This window comes from Procambarus clarkii, chromosome 19 (assembly GCF_040958095.1).
Source record: "Procambarus clarkii isolate CNS0578487 chromosome 19, FALCON_Pclarkii_2.0, whole genome shotgun sequence".
Taxonomy (NCBI): domain Eukaryota; kingdom Metazoa; phylum Arthropoda; class Malacostraca; order Decapoda; family Cambaridae; genus Procambarus; species Procambarus clarkii.
In genome coordinates, this window is record NC_091168.1 from 2287895 (window position 1) to 2311250 (window position 23356).

Genomic DNA, 23356 nt, shown 5'->3' on the forward strand with positions numbered 1-23356 from the left:
CTCGTAAGTGGTGGCCCTTTTGAGCCATTACCAGTATCAAGAGATGATACTGGAGATCTGTAGAGGCGCGACTGCACCCTGCGTGACGGGAGATGTCTCCCAGACCAAATGGTGGAATGAGAGAAAGGAAGCAATGGCAATAAATAGGCAAGAGAGAGGTGAGGGGAAGGAAATCTTAGAGGAAGAAAAAGCAAGGCAACAGGAATTGAAGGTAAGGTGTAATAATAGGAATAAGAAAGGGATCGTAAGAGAAAACAAGGGAAAGAAAAACAAGAAAGATAAAAGGAAGGGGGAGGCTTATGCTAGGTCACGTTGGTTAGAAAGTTTAGAGCATTTGAGTATGTACTGTGAAAAGGAAGAGTCAACAGCAACAAAGCCAGGAATCAGGTTCATGTTGGGTACGTTATGTATCAGAGCCGATTCGACAAGACGGCGTCTGTGTAGAATAGAGGCAGGAAAGATTATTTTGGAGAAAGACCAATCAATAGGATGATTAGATTCCTTAACATGACAGAAGAGAGTATTGTTTGTGTCTGAAGACATAACACTTCATTTGTGTTCCTTAAATCTGTCATTAAGTGGACGTCCAGTTTCCCCAAGGATTGAAGAGGACAAGACGAATCATAATAGAGTTGATAATGGTCCAGTACGGACCGAAACGTCGTCGTCTCTTCACTTTCTAGTGTGTGGTTCGGTCAACATTTTTAACAGCCCCTCTGTTTAAGCCCTTTAACATGCTAAACATAAACTCGACACATTCTCAGGTGCTATTTACATGTACAAAACCTTGGTCCTAAATGCTAACCTTGATCTGAAACTTTTCCTTAATAGGTGTAATAGAACCTATGAGTAACACACCATAAATATATATCTCTTTAATTTTCCCAGAGTCAAACTAAATCTGTTTATTAAGGACATTAAGGACCTGACCAAAACGCTATTTGTGTTAACAATTTTATGTAATGTCACAAACTCATTGTTCCTTCTTGTAAAAACAATTATTATTATTATTATTGTTATTGTTGTTGTTGTTGTTGTTATTATGCACGCTCCCCGTAATGCTATACGTGTTAGTAGCGTTGCAAGAATTAAAAAATTCCAATATCAAGTAATCCCACAAATGCGTTGTACTTTTTTGTAAATAAATAATTAAATAAGTAAGAAATATAAAACAATTTAGTTGATACTGATTCGCTGGAATGCGTAACTACTATGTACTTACATTACACACAGAAATCACAATAGCGTGATGCGTCAAATGAACAAATCCGCAAATCCATGAACAAATCCATCCGTCTGGGATGCTCTCGGACGAAGGTTTGAATCCTCATCACGGCCCTGGAGGATTTGTATGTACTTACATGTTTTTTCACTCATGAACACCGAAGCCTGAACGCTCTCAGAAGGTACTCCATTGGATAAAGGAGTACCTAAGCAACAGGAGACAACGAGTCAGTGTGAGGGGTGAGGTCTCAGATTGGCGAGACGTTAAAATTGGGGTCCCGCAAGGGTCAGTCCTTCGACCTATACTGTTTCTGATACATGTAAATGATCTCCCAGAGGGTATAGAATCGTTTCTCTCAATGTTTGCTGATGATGCAAAAATTATGAGGAAAATTGAAACAGAGGATGATAGTAGGAGGCTACAAGATGACCTAGAAATACTCAGTGAATGGTCCAACAAATGACTGTTGAAGTTCAACACGAGTAAATGCAAAGTAATGAAACTAGGCAGTGGAAACAGGAGGCCAGACACAGAATATAGAATAGGAGATGAAGTACTTAATGAAACGGGCAGAGAGAAAGATCTAGTTGATATCACACCAAACCTGTCTCCTGAAGCCCACATAAAAAGAATAACGTCTGCGGCATATGCGAGGCTGCTAACATCAGAACGGCGTTCAAGAACCTGTGTAAGGAATCATTCAGAATCTTGTACACCACATATGTAAGATCAATCCTGGAGTATGCGACCCCAGCATGGAGCCCGTACCTTGTCAAGCACAAGACGAAGCTGGAAAATGTCCAAAGGTATGCCACTAGACTAGTCCCAGAACTATGAGGCATGAGTTACGAGAAAAAGCTGCGGGAAATGCACCTTACGACCCTGAAGGACAAAAGAGTAAGGGGAGACATGATCACAACCTACAAAATCCTCAGAGGAATCGACCGGGTAAACAAGGATAAACTTTTCAAAACTGGTGGTATGCGAACAAGGGGACAAAGGTGGAAACACCTGGTAGGTCTACCACTACCATCACCAGGTAGCTACACCACTACCATCGCCTGGTAGCTACACCACTACCATCACCAGGTAGCTACACCACTACCATCACCAGGTAGCTACACCACTACCATCACCAGGTAGCTACACCACTACCATCACCAGGTAGCTACACCACTACCATCACCAGGTAGCTACACCACTACCATCACCAGGTAGCTACACCACTACCATCACCTGGTAGCTACACCACTACCATCACCAGGTAGCTACACCACTACCATCACCAGGTAGCTACACCACTACCATCACCAGGCAGCTACACCACTACCATCACCAGGTAGCTCCACCACTACCATCACCACGTAGCTACACCACTACCATCACCAGGTAGCTACACCACTACCATCACCAGGTAGCTACACCACTACCATCACCTGGTAGCTACACCACTACCATCAACAGGTAGCTACACCACTACCATCACCAGGTAGCTACACCACTACCATCACCAGGCAGCTACACCACTACCATCACCAGGTAGCTACACCACTACCATGACCAGGCAGCCACACCACTACCATCACCAGGTAGCTACACCACTACCATCACCTGGTAGCTACACCACTACCATCACCTGGTAGCTACACCACTACCATCGCCTGGTAGCTACACCACTACATCACCAGGTAGCTACACCACTACCATCACCTGGTAGCTACACCACAACCATCACCTGGTAGCTACACCACAACCATCACCTGGTAGCTACACCACTACCATCACCTGGTAGCTACACCACTACCATCACCAGGTAGCTACACCACTACCATCACCTGGTAGCTACACCACTACCATCACCAGGTAGCTACACCACTACCATCACCAGGTAGCTACACCTCTACCTTCACCAGGTAGCTACACCACTACCATCACCTGGTAGCTACACCACTACCATCGCCTGGTAGCTACACCACTACCATCACCAGGTAGCTACACCACTACCATCACCAGGTAGCTGCACCACTACCAGGTAGCTACACCACTACCATCACCAGGTAGCTACACCACTACCATCACCAGGTAGCTACACCACTACCATCGCCTGGTAGCTACACCACTACCATCGCCTGGTAGCTACACCACTACCATCGCCTGGTAGCTACACCACTACCATCGCCTGGTAGCTACAGCACTACCATCGCCTGGTAGCTACACCACTACCATCACCAGGTAGCTACACCACTACCATCACCAGGTAGCTACGCTACTACCATCACCTGGTAGCTACACCACTACCATCACCTGGTAGCTACACCACTACCATCACCTGGTAGCTACACCACTACCATCACCTGGTAGCTACACCACTACCATCGCCTGGTAGCTACACCACTACCATCACCTGATAGCTACACCACTACCATCACCAGGTAGCTACACCACTACCATCACCAGGTAGCTACTCCACTACCATCGCCAGGTAGCTACACCACTACCATCACCTGGTAGCTACACCACTACCATCACCAGGTAGCTACACCACTACCATCACCAGGTAGCTACACCACTACCATCGCCTGGTAGCTACACCACTACCATCACCTGGTAGCTACACCACTACCATCACCTGGTAGCTACACCACTACCATCACCAGGTAGCTACACCACTACCATCGCCTGGTAGCTACACCACTACCATCACCTGGTAGCTACACCACTACCATCGCCAGGTAGCTACACCACTACCATCACCAGGTAGCTACACCACTACCATCGCCTGGTAGCTACACCACTACCATCACCTGGTAGCTACACCACTACCATCGCCTGGTAGCTACACCACTACCATCGCCTGGTAGCTACACCACTACCATCGCCTGGTAGCTACACCACTACCATCGCCTGGTAGCTACACCACTACCATCACCTGGTAGCTACACCACTACCATCGCCTGGTAGCTACACCACTACCATCACCTGGTAGCTACACCACTACCATCGCCTGGTAGCTACACCACTACCATCGCCTGGTAGCTACACCACTACCATCACCTGGTAGCTACACCACTACCATCGCCTGGTAGCTACACCACTACCATCACCTGGTAGCTACACCACTACCATCGCCTGGTTGCTACACCACTACCATCACCTGGTAGCTACACCACTACCATCGCCTAGTAGCTACACCACTACCATTGCCTGGTACCTACACCACTACCATCGCCTGGTTGCTACACCACTACCATCACCTGGTAGCTACACCACTACCATCGCCTGGTAGCTACACCACTACCATCGCCTGGTAGCTACACCACTACCATCACCAGGTAGCTACACCACTACCATCACCAGGTAGCTACACCACTACCATCACCAGGTAGCTACACCACTACCATCACCTGGTAGCTACACCACTACCATCACCAGGTAGCTACACCACTACCATCACCAGGTAGCTACACCACTACCATCACCAGGTAGCTACACCACTACCATCACCTGGTAGCTACACCACTACCATCACCAGGTAGCTACACCACTACCATCACCAGGTAGCTACACCACTACCATCACCAGGCAGCTACACCACTACCATCTCCAGGTAGCTACACCACTACCATCACCTGGTAGCTACACCACTACCATCACCAGGTAGCTACACCACTACCATCACCAGGTAGCTACATCACTACCATCACCAGGTAGCTACATCACTACCATCACCAGGTAGATACCACCACTACAATCACCAGGCAGCTACACCACTACCATCACCAGGTAGCTACACCACTACCATCACCTGGGAGCTTCACCACTACCATCACCAGGTAGCTACACCACTACCATCACCAGGTAGCTACACCACTACCATCACCAGGTAGCTACACCACTACCATCACCTGGGAGCTTCACCACTACCATCACCAGGTAGCTACACCACTACCATCACCAGGCAGCTACACCACTACTATCACTAGGTAGCTACACCACTACCATCACCAGGTAGCTACACCACTACCATCACCAGGTAGCTACACCACTACAATCACTAGGTAGCTACACCACTACAATCACTAGGTAGCTGCTTGACTATCATCAACAGGTAGCTACACCACTACAATCTCCAGGCAGCTACACCACTACCATCACCTGGGAGCTTCACCACTACAATCACCAGGTAGCTACACCACTACTATCACCAGGCAGCTGCACCACTACAATCACCAGGTAGCTCCACCACTACAATCGCCACGTAGCTACACCACTACAATCACCAGGTAGCTACTCCACTACAATCACCTGGTAGCTGCCGGGTGCGTGTCGTATTTCTTCATGTTGTAACACATCTCATTTCCAAACATTAGCGATGAACAATACAGCAACAAATTAATTATATTCTGTAAAAAAACAAAATTCTTTTCAGTAATAATAAAACATAAATAATGAGTACTGATAGAATCAACTCCTCCATGATGATGGTGGTGGCGGTGGTGTGTCGCGTGTTGTGGTACGTCTGGGGTGTGGTCCAGGACCACCTCCGTCTGCGCCTCCTCTAGCGGCAGTACGACTCCAGCTGGCGGGGACTGTTGAGTAAAGTCCCCCTCTTGAAGGTGATCGTCCCTCCACGCCCCGGGACCTTCACGACCCCCTGGACCTGCTGGACCATGTCCAGTTGCTTCGTCACGGGCGTCCTCGAGGTGGCCGTCTGGTGGGCCTTCATCAGGACCCTTAGTATCCTTCTCGACCTGGCCCAAGTTGAGTCCTCCGTCAAGGAGACGGAGTCGACGGGTCCAGTAGAGTCCTCAGTGAAGGAGACGGAGTTGACGGTGCCACCTCCAGTGATCCCACCCGTGACAACACCAGTGTCACACACTCTGCGCATAACACCGCAGCCCGTGATTCCCGTGACCCGGGGCAGGCGTGTCAGGATACGACCCAGGTCACGATCCAGGTCACCCGTGACACAGACCTGGTGCTACAGGACACCACCTGTGGCATAATTGGTGGTGACCACCCCCGTGACCAGCACCGTGACCACGCCCGTGACCACGTCCATGAATACCGAAGTGACCACCCCAGTGACCACCCCTGTGACAACACCAGTGCCACACACTCTGCGCATAACACCGCAGCCCGTGACTCCCGTGACCCAGGGCAGGCGTGTCAGGATACGACCCAGGTCACGACCAAGGTCACCTGTGACACAGACCTGGTGCTTCAGGACACCACCTGTGGCATAATTGGTGGTGACCACCCCCGTGACCATCCCCGTGAATACCCCAGTGACCACCCCCGTGACTACCCCTGTGACAACACCAGTGTCACACACTCTGCGCATAACACCGCAGCCCGTGACTCCCGTGACCCGGGGCAGGCGTGTCAGGATACGACCCAGGTCACGATCCAGGTCACCCGTGACACAGACGTGGTGCTACAGGACACCACCTGTGGCATAATTGGTGGTGCCCACCCTCGTGACCACACCCGTGACCACCCCTGTGACAACACCAGTGTCACACACTCTGCGCATAACACCGTAGCCCGTGACCTCCGTGACTCGGGGCAGGCGGGGCAGGTCACGACCTCAGTGAACCATAGTTCGTGAACTGAGGAAGAACCTGGTGTAGGAACACCAGATTCATACCTTAACACTTTGCCGAGGGTGGCACTAACACTTTGCCGTGGGGGGCATTAACACTTTGCCGTGGGGGGACTAACACTTTGGATTGGAGGGACTAACACTTTGCCGAGGGGGGGATTAACACGGACGTGGTTTTTCGGCCTCTCGCTCGCTCTGTTTCGCGGGCCTCTCGCTCGCTGGGTTTTGCGGGCCTCTCGCTCTCTCGGTTTTGCGGGCCTCTCGCTCGTTCGGTTTTGCGGGCCTCTCGCTCGCTCGGTTTCGCGGGCCTCTCGCTCGTTCGGTTTTGAGGGCATACTGCTTGCGTGGTGTTAGTCACCCCAACGACAAAGTGTTAGTCACCCCAACGACAAAGTGTTAGTCACCCCACGTCAAATTAAGTGTTAGTCCCCCAACCGCAAAGTGTTTTTCCTCCCACGGCAAAGTGTTTTTCCTCCCACGGCAGAGTGTTTGTCCCGCCACGGCGAAGTGTTTGTCCCCCTACGGCAAAGTGTTAGTTCCCCCCTCCCCCACCGGCAAAGTCCCCCACCGGCAAAGTGTTATTCTTCCCCCACCCTCAACGGCAAAGTGTTAGAAGCGAGTGGCCGAGAGTATTCAACTAATTGTGCTTACGAGGGTTTAGCTCTGGCTCTTTTGGCTGGCTTCCTATCTGTCATATCAAATTATTTTTTTTTGCCACAAAACACACACATACACACACACACACACACACACACACACACACACACACACATACACACAAATACACACACACACACACACACATACACACAAATACACACACACACACACACACACACACACACACACACACACACACACACACACACACACACACACACACACACACACACACACACACACACACACACACATACACACAAATACACACACACACACACACACACACACACACACACACACACACACACAGGAACAGGGAAAAGTTCAGGCGACGAAATGAGGGAAATATTCGCCCAGTTTCTGGAGGACATCAAGAGTGAGATGCAGGAAATGATGCAGGAAATGAAGAATGAAATAAGCAACCTAAAAAGAGAGCTGACAGCAGCAAAGGAGGAGATTAGAGCCCTCAAAGAGAACAGTATCGATGCTGAGACTCAGAAAACCACCCAGGGAGAAGGTGGTAATAGTACTTTGGAAGAGAATGCCACATTAAAAGCAACATTTGCAGAAATGCTAAAAAACAACAACTCTGAAGTAATGTCTGCAGTGATGGAGGTAGCAATGAAAGCAGCTACCTCACAGGAAGCGGCACGCTCCACTAGCCAGCTGCTGGAAAGGAAAAGAGCAGTGGTAGCTGTGGGTATTAAAGAGCAGGAAGGCTCTAATAGGAAAGAGTGGAATGATAAGGGCAAAGTGGCAGTGAATGAAATACTGAAGGCACTAGACATGGTAGGGCCTGAGCATAGCATTGAGAAGGTTTTCAGGCTAGGCTGGTACAAAAAAGACCGAGACCGTGTGTTAAAGATAGTGTTTGCAAACGAGAACACAAAGGACACGATTCTAACAAAGAAAAGCCACCTGCAACATGTGGGGGAATTCAAAAATGTATTCCTCCAGAGGGACATGACGAGGGAGGAGAGGGCTATGGCGGCAGAAGCAAGGAAGAAGCACAGGGCAAGAGGGGAAAACCAGGAAACCACAGCTCCCAACACATCACCCCCAGAGGTGAGGGGGGAACCCACAACCAGCTACCCAGTAACACCAGCGGGGAGGGCAACCCCACCACCCTCCTCTGCATAGAAAACCCCCCTTTCCTTCCTGTCCTCCCGCCCCGTTCACCCCATACCCTCCCTGTCCTTCCCCCTTCACTTGACCCCCCACCCCTCATCCCAGTATCCTCTGCAACCCTGGTATCCACCTCACAAATCCTCACACCCATGGCACAGCTTCCTCCACCAGCAGAACATTCACCAAGGAGATTTGAGAAGGGACAGAAGAAAGTGAGCCTCAAGGCAATGTACACTAACATAGACGGTATTACAAATAAAGCAAATGAACTTGGAGAATGGGTACTAGAGGAAAACCCAGACATAATAGCTCCCACAGAAACAAAGCTGACGAAAACAATAACAAATGCATTGTTCCCACAGGACTATTATGTTATGAGGAAAGGGAGAGAAGGAAGAGGTGGGGGTGGTGTAGCTCTGCTGGTAAGAAAAGGCTGGGATTTCGAGGAGTTGGTTGTTCAGGGATGTGAAGGTTTCAGTGACTACATAATAGGAACAATAACAACTGGAGGGCAAAAAATTATAGTCATAGTCATATATAATCCACCCCCAAATGACAGAAGACCCAGACAGGAATATGATAGAAACAATATGGCCACCATTAACATAATGGAGAGAGCAGCTTCTGTTGCTAGCAGGAATGGATCTGGACTACTAATCATGGGAGACTTCAACCATGGGAAGATAGATTGGGAGAACAGAGACCCGCATGGAGGACCAGAAACATGGAGAGCTAAGCTGCTGGACGTGGCAACAAGAAACTTTCTAAGCCAGCACATCAAGGATCCAACAAGAATGAGAGGAGAGGATGAACCAGCAATGCTTGATCTGATATTTACCCTAAATGAGTGGGATATAAGGGAAGTCAAGATGGAAGCGCCCTTGGGAATGAGTGATCACAGTGTATTGAACTTTGAGTACCTGGTAGAGCTAGGAATTATCCCCCCAAAAAAAGAACTAGGAAACAAAAGGCTGGCATACCGAAAGGGAAATTATGAGGAGATAAGAAGCTTCCTAAGGGAAATACCTTGGGACACAGACCTCAGAGCTAAGTCTGTACAAGATATGATGGACTATGTCACCCAAAAGTGTCAGGAGGCAGTAAGCAGATACATCCCGGCCCAAAAGGAAAAATCCGAGAAGCAAAAGAGGAATTCATGGTATAATAGGGCATGTATGGAAGCAAAGGTACTGAACAAAAGGGCGTAGAGGAACTTCCGGAATAACATAACACCAGAAAGCAGAGAGAGATACCAGAGAACCAGGAATGAGTATGTCAGGGTGAGAAGAGAAGCAGAGAAAAGTTTTGAAAATGATATAGCAAACAAAGCTAAGACCGAACCAAAGCTACTCCACAATCACATCAGAAGGAAAACAACAGTGAAAGAACAGGTAGTGAAACTTCGAACAGGCGAGGACAGGTATACAGAGAATGACAAAGAGGTGTGTGATAAACTCAACAAGAGGTTCCAAGAGGTCTTCACAACAGAACAAGGTGAGGTCACTGTGCTAGGAGAAAGGGAAGTAAACCAGGCAGCCTTGGAAGAGTTTGAAATTACGAGAGAGGAGGTCAAGAGACACCTGCTGGACCTGGATGTTAGAAAGGCTGTTGGTCCAGACGGGATCTCGCCATGGGTACTGAAAGAGTGTGCAGAGGCACTTTGCTTGCCACTCTCCATAGTGTATAGTAGGTCACTGGAGACGGGAGACCTACCAGAAATATGGAAGACGGCGAATGTGGTCCCAATATACAAAAAGGGCGACAGGCAAGAAGCACTGAACTACAGGCCAGTGTCCTTAACTTGTATACCATGCAAGGTGATGGAGAAGATCGTGAGAAAAAACCTGGTAGCACATCTGGAGAGAAGGGACTTCGTGACAAATCGACAACATGGGTTCAGGGAGGGTAAATCTTGCCTGACTAGCTTAATAGAATTCTATGACCAGGTAACACAGATTAAGCAAGAAAGAGAGGGCTGAGCAGACTGCATTTTCTTGGGTTGTCGGAAAGCCTTTGACACAGTACCGCATAAGAGGCTGGTACATAAGCTGGAGAGACAGGCAGGTGTAGCTGGTAAGGTGCTCCAGTGGATAAGGGAGTACCTAAGCAATATGAAGCAGAGAGTTACGGTGAGGGGTGGGACCTCCGATTGGCGTGAAGTCACCAGTGGAGTCCCACAGGGCTCTGTACTCGGCCCTATCTAGTTTCTGATATATGTAAATGATCTCCTGGAGGGTATAGATTCATTTCTCTCAATGTTTGCGGACAATGCCAAAATTATGAGAAGGATTAAGACAGAAGAGGACTGTTTGAGGCTTCAAGAAGACCTAGACAAACTGCAGGAATGGTCGAACAAGTGGTTGTTAGAGTTTAACCCAACCAAATGTAATGTAATGAAGATAGGTGCAGGGAGCTGGAGGCCAAATACAAGGTATTATCTGGGAGAGGAAATTCTTCAGGAGTCAGAGAAAGAAAAAGACTTGGGAGTTGATATCACGCCAGACCTGTCTCCTGCAGCGCATATCAAGAGGATAACATCAGCGGCATATGCCAGGCTGGCCAACATACGAACGGCATTCATAAATTTGTGTAAAGAATCATTCAGAACTTTGTATACCACATATGTCAGGCCAATCCTGGAGTATGCAGCCCCAGCATGGAGTCCGTATCTCGTCAAGGATAAGACTAAAATGGAAAAGGTTCAAAGATTTGCCACCAGACTAGTACTCGAGCTGAGAGGTATGAGCTACGAGGAGAGACTACGGAAATTAAACCTCACTTCGCTGGAAGACAGAAGAGTTAGGGGGGACATGATCACCACATTCAAGATTCTCAAAGGAATTGATAGGGTAGATAAAGACAGGCTATTTAACATAAGGGGCACAAGGGGACACAGGTGGAAACTGAGTGCCCAAATGAGCCACAGAGATATTAGAAAGAACTTTTTTAGTGTCAGAGTCAGAGTGGTTGACAAATGGAAAGCATTAGGAAGTGATGTGGTGGAGGCTGACTCCATACACAGTTTCAAGTGTAGATATGATAGAGCCCAATAGGCTCAGGAATCTGTACACCTGTTGATTGAAGGTTGAGAGGCGGGACCAAAGAGCCAGAGCTCAACCCCCGCAAGCACAACTTGGTGAGTACACACACACACACACACACACACACACACTCACTCACACAGAATGCCAGGAATGAATATGTCAGGATGAGAAGAGATGAAGAAAGACAATACGAAAATGACATCGCAAGCAAGGCAATGATTCAGCCTAAATTGTTGCATAGCCACATCAGGAGAAAAACAACAGTAAAGGAACAGGTTATTAAATTAAGAATAGGGGTAGAAGGATTCACTACAAACGTCAAGGAAGTGTGTGACTATTATACTGTGGGTTGGTGGTGTTGTCGTGTTGTTGATCCTTCTTTCTGGACAACCCAACCCACAACTCGGTGGAGTGCTTATACTTTACCAGGAGATCACACTAGGCGCTTCTGGCTCTTGGAGAGGGGCTCAACGTCACACGTTTAGGGGTTGCGGCTCCAACACTTAGCCTCGTTGTCACGTGCACACACCCACTCGAGTCGCTGTGACTCCTCACTCTCTCCTTATGAGATATGATCTCCTCAATCCCCTTTAACTTATTAGTATTACCTTCTACCCTGTCCACAGTAGTGGTTCTTGGTTCTTTCTCTCTCTCTCTCTCTCTCTCTCTCTCCTTCTTTACTACCTCCTGGGAAGCCTCACTAGGACAAGGTCAAACACCAGCAAATTTGAATACATTTACTGGACAGAGCACATACACAATACATATACATATATAATAATAATGAATTCTACACTCTACACTATTTCAGTCAGGTTGCACTCCAACACCATCAGAACTCTATCATCAGCTTATCAAGTGGTGTTCTATCTCCTGGTTCACCACCTAATATTACCACCCTCCTCAAGTAGGTAAAGTCCTATAATACAATGTTGTACTATCAGCAAGAGGATATATATATCTATAACATGTACAAGGAAAATCAGCATATGAATGCAATAACATATAGCAGTATAAATGTTCCTCGATACACAACAATGATCAATCGATCCCCCTATCAGTCCTAGAACACATACATCTGTAGGTAATCCAGCCTACGACTGTAACTCTGTGCTTCAGAATAAACACTCCTTGGTACAAAAATGGCAAACAATCACTCACCTCTCACTGCGTCTTGCCCGCTAATGACAAACACTATCACCTCCCTAAAAGTAATCATTTAGAACTCCCCTTTCACATCTGGAAGTTCACTACCCTGATATCTTCAGGTTCTTCCGGGCTTAACTACCAGGATCCTCTGCAGCTCCTCCAGGCTGCTACACCATGAAATTTTTCTTGGGCAACTATGGTGCTTCACCACCTCTACAGAAGCACGTGACACTCCTCTTCACTGCTTCTCCTCACAGCTCGAGGTCCTCTCCTCCACTACCTTGGAGTCTCATCAACTACTCCCTCTGTGCTGGCTTCGAAGTTCTCAGCAACTTCTTCACCAAAGACAAACCTGCAACCCATTGACACTCCAATAAAAATGTTTCCTTATAAACACATAGACGAAATAATCCACACAATGTGTTTGCATCCAACATCTATCTGGTCTCTACATGCAGTGAGAGTGGACTCCCCCGTTGGGCTGGTCCATGCTCCACCTCGCCCGGCGGGCCTCACTCACTCTGGGAGGGTCCTCCGCCGTCGGGAGCTCTCAGTCACCTGCCAGAATGTGGAAAATTTGACTCCTGAGCGTGATTTTTGAGCCGAAATCTGATTCTCTGCACCTATTTTCATTTTCAAATTACGACTAATTATACCGAAAATATGCCAATTACTGAAATTGGCAATAGGTTATATGTTACCCCCCCCCCCCCCATGCAGTTTTCAAAATATCTGAAATGTGGGAAATATGACTCCGGAGAGTGATTTTTTAGCCAAATTCTGACTCTCTGCCCCTATTTTCCCTTTCAAATTACTACTACTTTTTATACCGAAAATATGCCAATTACTGAAAACGGCAATGGGTCATATTTTGCCCAAAACCCCCTGCAGTTTTCAAAATATCTGAAATGTGGGAAAGTTGACTCCTGAGCGTGATTTTTGAGCCGAATTCTGACTCTCTGCACCAAATTTCATTTTCAAATTACGACTTTTTATACTGAAAATAGGCCAGTTACTGAAATTGGCAATGGGTCATATGTTGCCCAAACCCCTCTGCATTTTTCAAAATATCTGAAATGTGGAAAATTTGACTCCTGAGCGTGATTTTTTTAACCGAATTCTGACTCTCTGCACCTATTTTCATTTTCAAATTATGACTTTTTATACCGAAAATATGCCAATTGCTTAAAATGGCAATGGGACATATTTTACCCAAACCCCCCTGCAGTTTTCAAAATATCTGAAATGTGGAAAATTTGACTCATGAGCTTGATTTTTGAGCCGAATTCTGACTCTCAGCACCTACTTTCATTTTCAAATTAAGACTTTTTATACCGAAAATATACCAATTACTGAAAACGCCGATAGGTCATATTTTGCCCAAACCCCCCCTGCAAGTTTTCAAAATATATGAATTGTAGAAAATTTGACTACTGAGCGTGATTTTTTAGCCGAATTATGACTCTCTGCACCTATTATCATTTTCAAGTTACGCCTCTTTATACCGAAAAGATACCAATTACTGAGTTTTTTTAGTTTAGTTCATTTATTATGCACCCCATACCCATCTTGTGGGCGGTAGTGGAAAGGGTTACAGAGGCACATAATGGGCTCAGGGACTGAACCCCACAATTCATTTAGCTAAGCAAGTTGCAATCTTGATGAGCTAGTTACAAACTTTAATATAAGTCGTCACATCAACAATGGGTTCGAGATCGACCTCAAGTACAGGTTCTAAATTAAGCAACTGACATATGTCAGTTGCCACATACACTAAGTAATGTTGTGAATAATGAATTAAAAAAAGTCCACTTATGGATGTCAACGAACAAACTAACATTAAACATCGAAAAGACTTACTACATCTTATTTGGAAGCAAATCATCAAATGCAATTCAGCTACAGATAGACAACATTAACATCAGTAATAAAAATGATGGCAAGTTTCTTGGCCTATTCCTAGACAAGAGACTGAACTTCAGCACCCACATTCAACACATAACTAAGAAAGTCTCTAAGACAGTTGGTATACTCTCTAAAATAAGATATTATGTTCCTAACTCTACTCTCCTCTCACTATATTATGCACTAATCTACCCCTATCTTAATTATGGTATCTGTGCATGGGGTTCAACCACTGCAAACCACCTTAAGCCCATCATCACGCAGCAAAAATCTGCTATCAGAATAATAACTAACTCTGATTTCAGACAACACTCAGCTCCCTTGTTGAAATCCCTAAACTTGCTAAATATTAACTCCCTCCACACATTCTCTTGTGTCAACTACATTTACAAAACCCTGTTCTTAAATGCAAACCATGCTCTGAAACTCTCCCTGGACAGATGTAATAGGACCCATTATCACCACACCAGAAATAAATATCTATTTGATATCCCCAGGGTCAAACTTAATCTGTGTAAACACTCTATGCAAATTAAGGGACCTAGTCTATGGAACTCACTCCCTAGTGAATTGAAAAACTGTAAAACTTTTGCCTTATTTAAAAGCAAAACCAAAAAGTACCTAATTTCATCTTCTTAAGTTTCCTACACTGAGCTTTAAATTTGCTCTGTACCTAGTGTTACCCAATCTCCTAATTTTTATGTATTTAACCCAAACAACCTTATCATTGCAGGCGATGAGTCACAATAACGTGGCTGAAGTATGTTGACCAGACCACACACTAGAAGTTAAAGGGACGACGACGTTTCGATCCGTCCTGGACCATTCTCAAGTCGATTGTGATAAGGAGATTGATTGATTGATAAAGATTAGGCCACCCAAGAGGTGGCACGGGCATGAATAGCCCGTAAGTGGTACAATTTGTTTTTGTTTTTTTCAGTATTCTGAGGTTGCATTTAACCATCAAGCTGTTATCGCGGGGGAGGATACTGCTTCACAGTCTTTATGAGGGTGTCCAGCTGCTGGACACCTTTGTTGACCAGGAGAGTGGCTGTGTTGATGGCTTCAGTGTGGCCACTGCATGATTCAGGAACTCTTAAAGCTCTTCTAAGGTCATTGGTTGCTTCACATTCCAGAAGATAGTGAAGTAATGACTTTTCTGTGACAGTTTGGCAGAAGATGCACTCTCTCTGTCGGGGTTCACCAATCTCCCAGTTGCATCTGTAACCTAGACGTAGTCTATATAACCTAACTGCTATTTCCCTGTGGATTCCTTTTGGGATATTTAACCTTTCTAATTTGGTTGCCTGAAGATACCATGTTGCAGATGGCGAACCTTCAGCTATTCTCTGGTGCAGGTCGGCTTTGTTGAGATGTGAGAGTTTTTTGGTGATGATGTTTTTTATGTTCTCTAGGCTGGGTTGAATTGTTTTATGTATCACTGGATGACGAGTTGCCAATTTAGCAATTTCATCAGCTTTTTCATTTAATGGGATTCCAATATGGGATGGGAGTTATGTTGAGTCCTTTGCCTTTAGCGACTGCTCCAAGATACAAAATGGTGGTAATTATTTCCACATTATCTTTCCACTGTTTTTGTCCTAGTATTTGAAGTGCAGCTTTTGAGTCTGTGTGTATGATTGCATTTTGAGTGTTTTGTGCAATCACATATGCGAATGCCTGTTGTATAGCAAACAGCTCAGTTTGGGTTGATGATACTAGTCCTCCCAGTCTCCAATATGCCTGTACGCTGGTCGTGCAAAGAGCAGCGCCAGCACTCTCATATTCTGTGTCCACCGATCCGTCTGTGAAGATGTGGGTGGCTCCTGCTACTGCTATGCTATACATTTGCTCTTCTATTATGCGCCTTAGGATTGTCGGATCATAGGCAGCCTTTTTCATTGGGAGACTTTCTATTACTATTTTGAAAGTAGGCTCTTCCCACGGCGCGGAAGGAGTGTAATTTGGGTGTGGATGATCACCCTCTCTATCAAGAATCATGTTTTTTAAATGTAGTCTGTTTAGGACTTTTCCTGCTCTTGCAACCCAAGAGTTTCCATTGTTTTGGCCTAGTCAAACCACCGAGGCCTGCCGTACTGGGATTGCATCAGAAGAAATAATTATCTTACTGATAATTGTAGCTGTCCTTTGTGATATTCTTTCTTGTAGAGAGGGCAAACCCGTCTCCAGTCTAAGAGTTTCAAGCCTGGTCCACATGGGGGCTCCCAGTGCAGCTCTCATAGCATTGTTTTGGGCAACTTCAAGCTTTTTCCACTGTTGGTGTGATATATTTGTGAGTGCAGGTGCGGCATAATCGATCACTGATCTGACTGCCTGTACATAGTATGTGCGAAGGACTTGCAGATTGGCTCCTCCAGAAAGCGAGGTTAGCGACCTGAGGATTGCCGTCCGGGCCGCAGTTCGCTCTCTCAAGTAAGTGACCTCAGCATTAAAATTCATGTGTGTGTCCAGGATGATTCCTAGATACTGATAGGTGTCGACCCATTCTATTGGTTGACCCTGTACTGTGAGTTGGATGTTGGGCTTCGCTATTTTTATGGGCATGGCCTTTGACTTTGAGGGGTTGAGTTTGATCCCAATCTGTTTTGCCTCTTTACTGATGCAGTCTAAGCATTTGGGTGTAAGGCGCGCCGCATCCCTTCCTTTTATGATGATGACAAAGTCGTCCGCGTAGTTTAGCAGCCTGCAGTGATGTGGAAGTTTCAACCTCATTATTCTTTCCATTAAACAGTTGAAGAGAAGAGGGCTGAGAATACCTCCTTGCGGTGTCCCATTTTCATGTCTTTTGTACTCAGAGATTGTGCCATGAAGTTTTACTCTTGCTTCTCTGTTTATGAGACAGTTTTTGGTCCAGGAGAGCAGGTTGCCTCTGACCTCTTTGTCAATGAGGCAGCAGAGAATAGCTGGGGCGCTAGCCAGTTCAAAGGCTTTTTCGAGGTCCAGGAATATCAGCATTCCTGGTCTGTCATTCAAGTGGGCTAACAGAGTTGTAATACATTCCACTGTGCCAACCCCTCTTCTATAGGCATACATATCATGGTGCAGTTTAGGCATTTTCCACTCCAGTCTGTTGAGTGCCATTCTGTCAGCCGTCTTGGCTGCACAGCTTTGGAGAGAGATGGGCCTGGGATTAGCTGGATCTTTGGGTTTTGGGATCAGCACTATGTCTGCTCTATTCCAAGCAGAAGGTCTAGTTTGAGAAGTCCAGGCTAAATTAATTAACCTTAGGTATGCAGTGTCTCCCTCTGGGCCGAGGTTTCTAATCATTTTATAGGTTATTTTGTCGGCTCCAGGGGATGTATCCTTGGAGTTTTTCTTAGCCCGATTGAGCTCATCCAGTGTGAAGGGGGCATTAGTGTCAGAGACTTCTTCACATGCTGTAAGGATTCTGTGCCACCTTTCTTCCTCTAGTCCGGTCTGTACTGCTAATACATCTGGTGGAAGTTGATTGCTGGCTGCTCTCTCTGCAAACCTGGTTGCCAGTACTTCGGCTTCCTGTTGAGGATCCTTGGGGTGTGGAGCTTTAGGTGTTTTATTCCCCTTGGCCCGGTGAATTTGCTGCCACATCTCTCCGAGAGAGGTGTGTTCATTCAGGTGTGAACACCATTCCAGCCACTTTTGTTCTTTTATTTGTCTGGTCTCTCGATATACATGTTCCTTGACCTCACAAAGTAAGATCCTGTTGCGGTCACTTGGCTGCTTTTTGTATAGCTTTCTTGTTCTATTGAGTCTATGGTTGAGTTCTTTGACACGTTCGCAATAGTACCAATGATCTTTATGGTGTCCGGTGGACTGTTTTTTCAGTGGGATTGAGTGGTTGGCTGCACTTTGAATCGCTTTGACAAATTCTTGTTCTGCCTGATTAATGTCTTTGGGAAGATCATAGTTTCTTTGCCACTCTGAAATGAGGTTTTGAAATCGGTCCCAGTTTGCTAAAGCAAAGTTCCAGGCTTCAAATGGAGGCGGAGGTGGGGTGGGTAGGTCTAACTGAAGATCAATTTGAACCCCATAGTGGTCACTTGTGAGTGAGGGCTCAACTGACCATGTTGCTGCATCTCTTAAGGAGGCTGAAACGAAGGTTAGGTCTAATCTGCCTCCTTGGATGTGGGTAGGTTCATTCTTGTTTAGGATTTGTATTTCTGGAAGCTGGTCCAGTAGATGTGTAATGTGTATGCCGGCTTCATTTGTTCTTTTCGAGCCCAGTGCCAATCGATGATGGGCATTAAAATCTCCACAAATGATTATGTCTGTTGTTGTCGCGTGTCCAAATAACACAGAGAGATCCATTTCGGCTTGTGGAGACCTGTACACATTGAACACTTCAAGTTTGTCGTGTCTTAGCTCAATGGTGACTCCCATTACCTCTGTCCCTGCTCCACAATTGGATGGGCTGGTTATGGATTTGGAGATCAGGTCACATTTTACATAGAATGAACATCCCCTGGATTGCCCATTGATCCATGGAAGGAAGAAGCCTCGATAGCCTGAGATTTTAGGTTCTAATCCGGCTCGAAGCAAGCTCTCCTGTAGTATCAGGATGTCTATGCCCTTGGTTGCTGCTATGCATTGCAAGTGTTGCAATTTAGTGCGCAGTCCTTGCGCATTCCATTGCAGGAACTTTAGACCTCTAGTTTCTTGGAATATGCTGATAATTCCGTGGTATCCATGGAGTCTGATGAGCACGCCATGGAAGTTGCAATTGGTGTATAGGTTCTTAGTGGACCTGAAATTGACTCATCAATGTCGCTTTCCGACGAGCTGGACTCTATCTGTTTTTTATGGGGGTGTCTCCTGCCCTGCTGTCTTGACGGTGTGGATATTACATCTTCGAATTTTTTGAGCTTGTGCTCAATTGTCTTCCGAGTCTCTGTGGTTTGCTTGATTCCATGTGAATACAGCAGACTTTCGATCAACTCAGTAACCAAAGTTTTGAGCATTGGCCAGAGAACGTTCAGTTCAGTGGGAGCACTATTTAATGTTGTGCAGGTTTGGGGCCTAGTAGCTTTTAGGCCCTTCTCGGTGGTAACTTTGACACTGGAATTGTTACTCCTATTGGCCCTAGTGTGCTTGCTGGATGAAATGGGAGGCCGACTGCTTTGAACATGATTCTTGTGTCCTCCATCTTTTTTTTTGTCCTGTACTGTACTGTACTGTACTGTACAGTACATTCCTGTACTGTCTTCTCACCCTTCACCATGGCCGATGGCGAAGGGCCGTGTGCCCCCTCTTCCTGAATGGGTAGACTCCACGCGGTTTTAGTGGGCATGGGAGCTGGTATTCGTTTTGGTGGGGGTTTCGGCTCCGCTGTAGGCGTGGTGGGGTTCGTTTGAAGCCTTTTGAGCCTTTCAGGGCATTTCAAATTCCAGGCATGATGTGCCTTGGAACAATTTGGGCATTTTGCCTGAACAGGGTGGTTTGCCTTGAATTTATCAATACATGTTTTTGTATCATAGGGCTGGCTGCAGACTCCGCACCTCACTGGGCGTTGGCAGCCATCTTTGTGATGCCCAAATCTCTGACATCTAAAGCATCTTAGGGGTTCTGGGGTGTAAGGCCTGTGTTGGAACACGCCCCAGATTCCAAGGTCAAGTTTCTCCGGGATCCGTCCTCTTACTGTGAGAAGGACTTGTCGAGTTTCCTGTTTTGTGGTTCGTACTTGGCATCTCTCTGCTGACACCACATAGTTCAGCTTTTCGAGATGGCCAAGGGCCATATGCAAGGGATAGTGGAAGACAATGATTTTACTTATTTTATCCTCTAGTTTCAGTTCCTCACATTTTGCGTAATTTTTTAGAATCGTAGCGGCCGACTCGTCTTTAGGCCTCAGAATGTATTCTCCTTTGAGATTAGGTTTTGCTCTGATCTGGAGCTGGGGGTACTCTTTTTCCAGGTCCACTACAGTAGCGTAGGAAGACTTACCTTCCGTGTGCTGCACTTTGAAGATTGGAAGCGTAGATCTAGTCTGAGGCGCTGGGAGAGCTGGAGAAGCTGGAGAGATTAATGGGCGATGGGTCGTCATGGAGTGGCTTGTTCTGTTAGCCTTATTCACGTGATGCCACTCGCCGTCACTTTCAGAACTAGTATCCATTATCGATGGTCTTTTCCTACTCTGAGCAGCATTGCTGGATCGATTATAAGTCAATTGGAATTCCATGATGAAATTCAAATGATCACTTGTGGAGTGGTCTGGTGAGTGAAGGTGATGCTCTGTGCTACTGGAGACAAAGTCAGCGTGCAACTGACTGTTTTTTTTAAATGAGAGAAAGGAAGCAATGGCAATAAATAGGCAAGAGAGAGGTGAGGGGAAGGAAATCTTAGAGGAAGAAAAAGCAAGGCAACAGGAATTGAAGGTAAGGTGTAATAATAGGAATAAGAAAGGGATCGTAAGAGAAAACAAGGGAAATAAAAACAAGAAAGATAAAAGGAAGGGGGAGGCTTATGCTAGGTCACGTTGGTTAGAAAGTTTAGAGCATTTGAGTATGTACTGTGAAAAGGAAGAGTCAACAGCAACAAAGCCAGGAATCATGTTCATGTTGGGTATGTTTTGAATCAGAGCCGATTCGACAAGACGGCGTCTGTGTAGAATAGAGGCAGGAAAGATTATTTTGGAGAAAGACCAATCAATAGGATGATTAGATTCCTTAACATGACAGAAGAGAGTATTGTTTGTGTCTGAAGACATAACACTTCTTTTGTGTTCTTTAAATCTGTCATTAAGTGGACGGCCAGTTTCCCCAAGGATTGAAGAGGACAAGACGAATCATAATTGAGTTGATAATGGTCCAGTACGGACCGAAACGTCGTCGTCTCTTCACTTTCTAGTGTGTGGTTTGGTCAACATTTTTAACAGCCCCTCTGTTTAAGCCCTTTAACATGCTAAACATACACTCGACACATTCTCAGGTGCTATTTACATGTACAAAACCTTGGTCCTAAATGCTAACCTTGATCTGAAACTTTTCCTTAATAGGTGTAATAGAACCTATGAGTAACACACCATAAATATATATCTCTTTAATTTTCCCAGAGTCAAACTAAATCTGTTTATTAAGGACATTAAGGACCTGACCAAAACGCTATTTGTGTTAACAATTTTATGTAATCTCACAAACTCATTGTTCCTTCTTGTAAAAACAATTATTATTATTATTATTGTTATTGTTGTTGTTGTTGTTGTTATTATGCACGCTCCCCGTAATGCTATACGTGTTAGTAGCGTTGCAAGAATTAAAAAATTCCAATATCAAGTAATCCCACAAATGCGTTGTACTTTTTTGTAAATAAATAATTAAATAAGTAAGAAATATAAAACAATTTAGTTGATACTGATTCACTGGAATGCGTAACTACTATGTACTTACATTACACACAGAAATCACAATAGCGTGATGCGTCAAATGAACAAATCCGCAAATCCATGAACAAATCCATCCGTCTGGGATGCTCTCGGACGTAGGTTTGAATCCTCATCACGGCCCTGGAGGATTTGTATGTACTTACATGTTTTTACACTCATGAACACGGAAGCCTAAACGCTCTCAGATATATTGCTTTATTTATAGAGATTCGAGATTCACAAATAAAGCTCGTATATGTTATCAGCAAGGCAGATTAACTCGTTTTAGTGAATCCAACACGAAGATTATATCTTTGAGACAATCCATCCAGAGATTATTTCATAGTAAAACTATGTTTCTCGCGTTTTATAATAAATATCATCATTATAGTGTGTAAATATGTAATATTTTTTCATTACTTTCATAATGCTAGGAGCATTTGGGCAGCATTGGGTAGGTGTGAGTGGCTTTGGTAATTAGACTGTTCTGTGAGTATGAAGCCCTACACACCAACCAATTAATTGTGTAATTAACATGCATAAATGCTAATTAACCTTGAAAATGTGTAAGTCAGAAGAAAGACAGAGGTGTAGTGACTACATTTAAGGAACATATATCTTAAGTGAATGCCAAGATATGGTTAAATAAATAATACCAAACAATCGCCGGCATCCAGCCACATGAATATTACCCAGGCATCAGTGTCCAGCCAGGCGGAAACACCGGTTGCACAATACTACCTAGACATCAGTGTCCAGCCAGGCGGAAACACAGGCTGCACAATACTACCTAGGCATCAGTGTCCAGCCAGGCGGAAACACAGGCTGCACAATACTACCTAGACATCAGTGTCCAGCCAGGCGGAAACACAGGCTGCACAATACTACCTAGACATCAGTGTCCAGCCAGGCGGAAACACCGGCTGCACAATACTACCCAGACATCAGTGTCCAGCCAGGCGGAAACACAGGCTGCACAATACTACCTAGACATCAGTGTCCAGCCAGGCGGAAACACCGGCTGCACAATACTACCCAGACATCAGTGTCCAGCCAGGCGGAAACACAGGCTGCACAATACTACCCAGACATCAGTGTCCAGCCAGGCGGAAACACAGGCTGCACAATACTACCTAGGCATCAGTGTCCAGCCAGGCGGAAACACAGGCTGCACAATACTACCTAGGCATCAGTGTCCAGCCAGGCGGAAACACAGGCTGCACAATACTACCCAGACATCAGTGTCCAGCCAGGCGGAAACACAGGCTGCACAATACTAC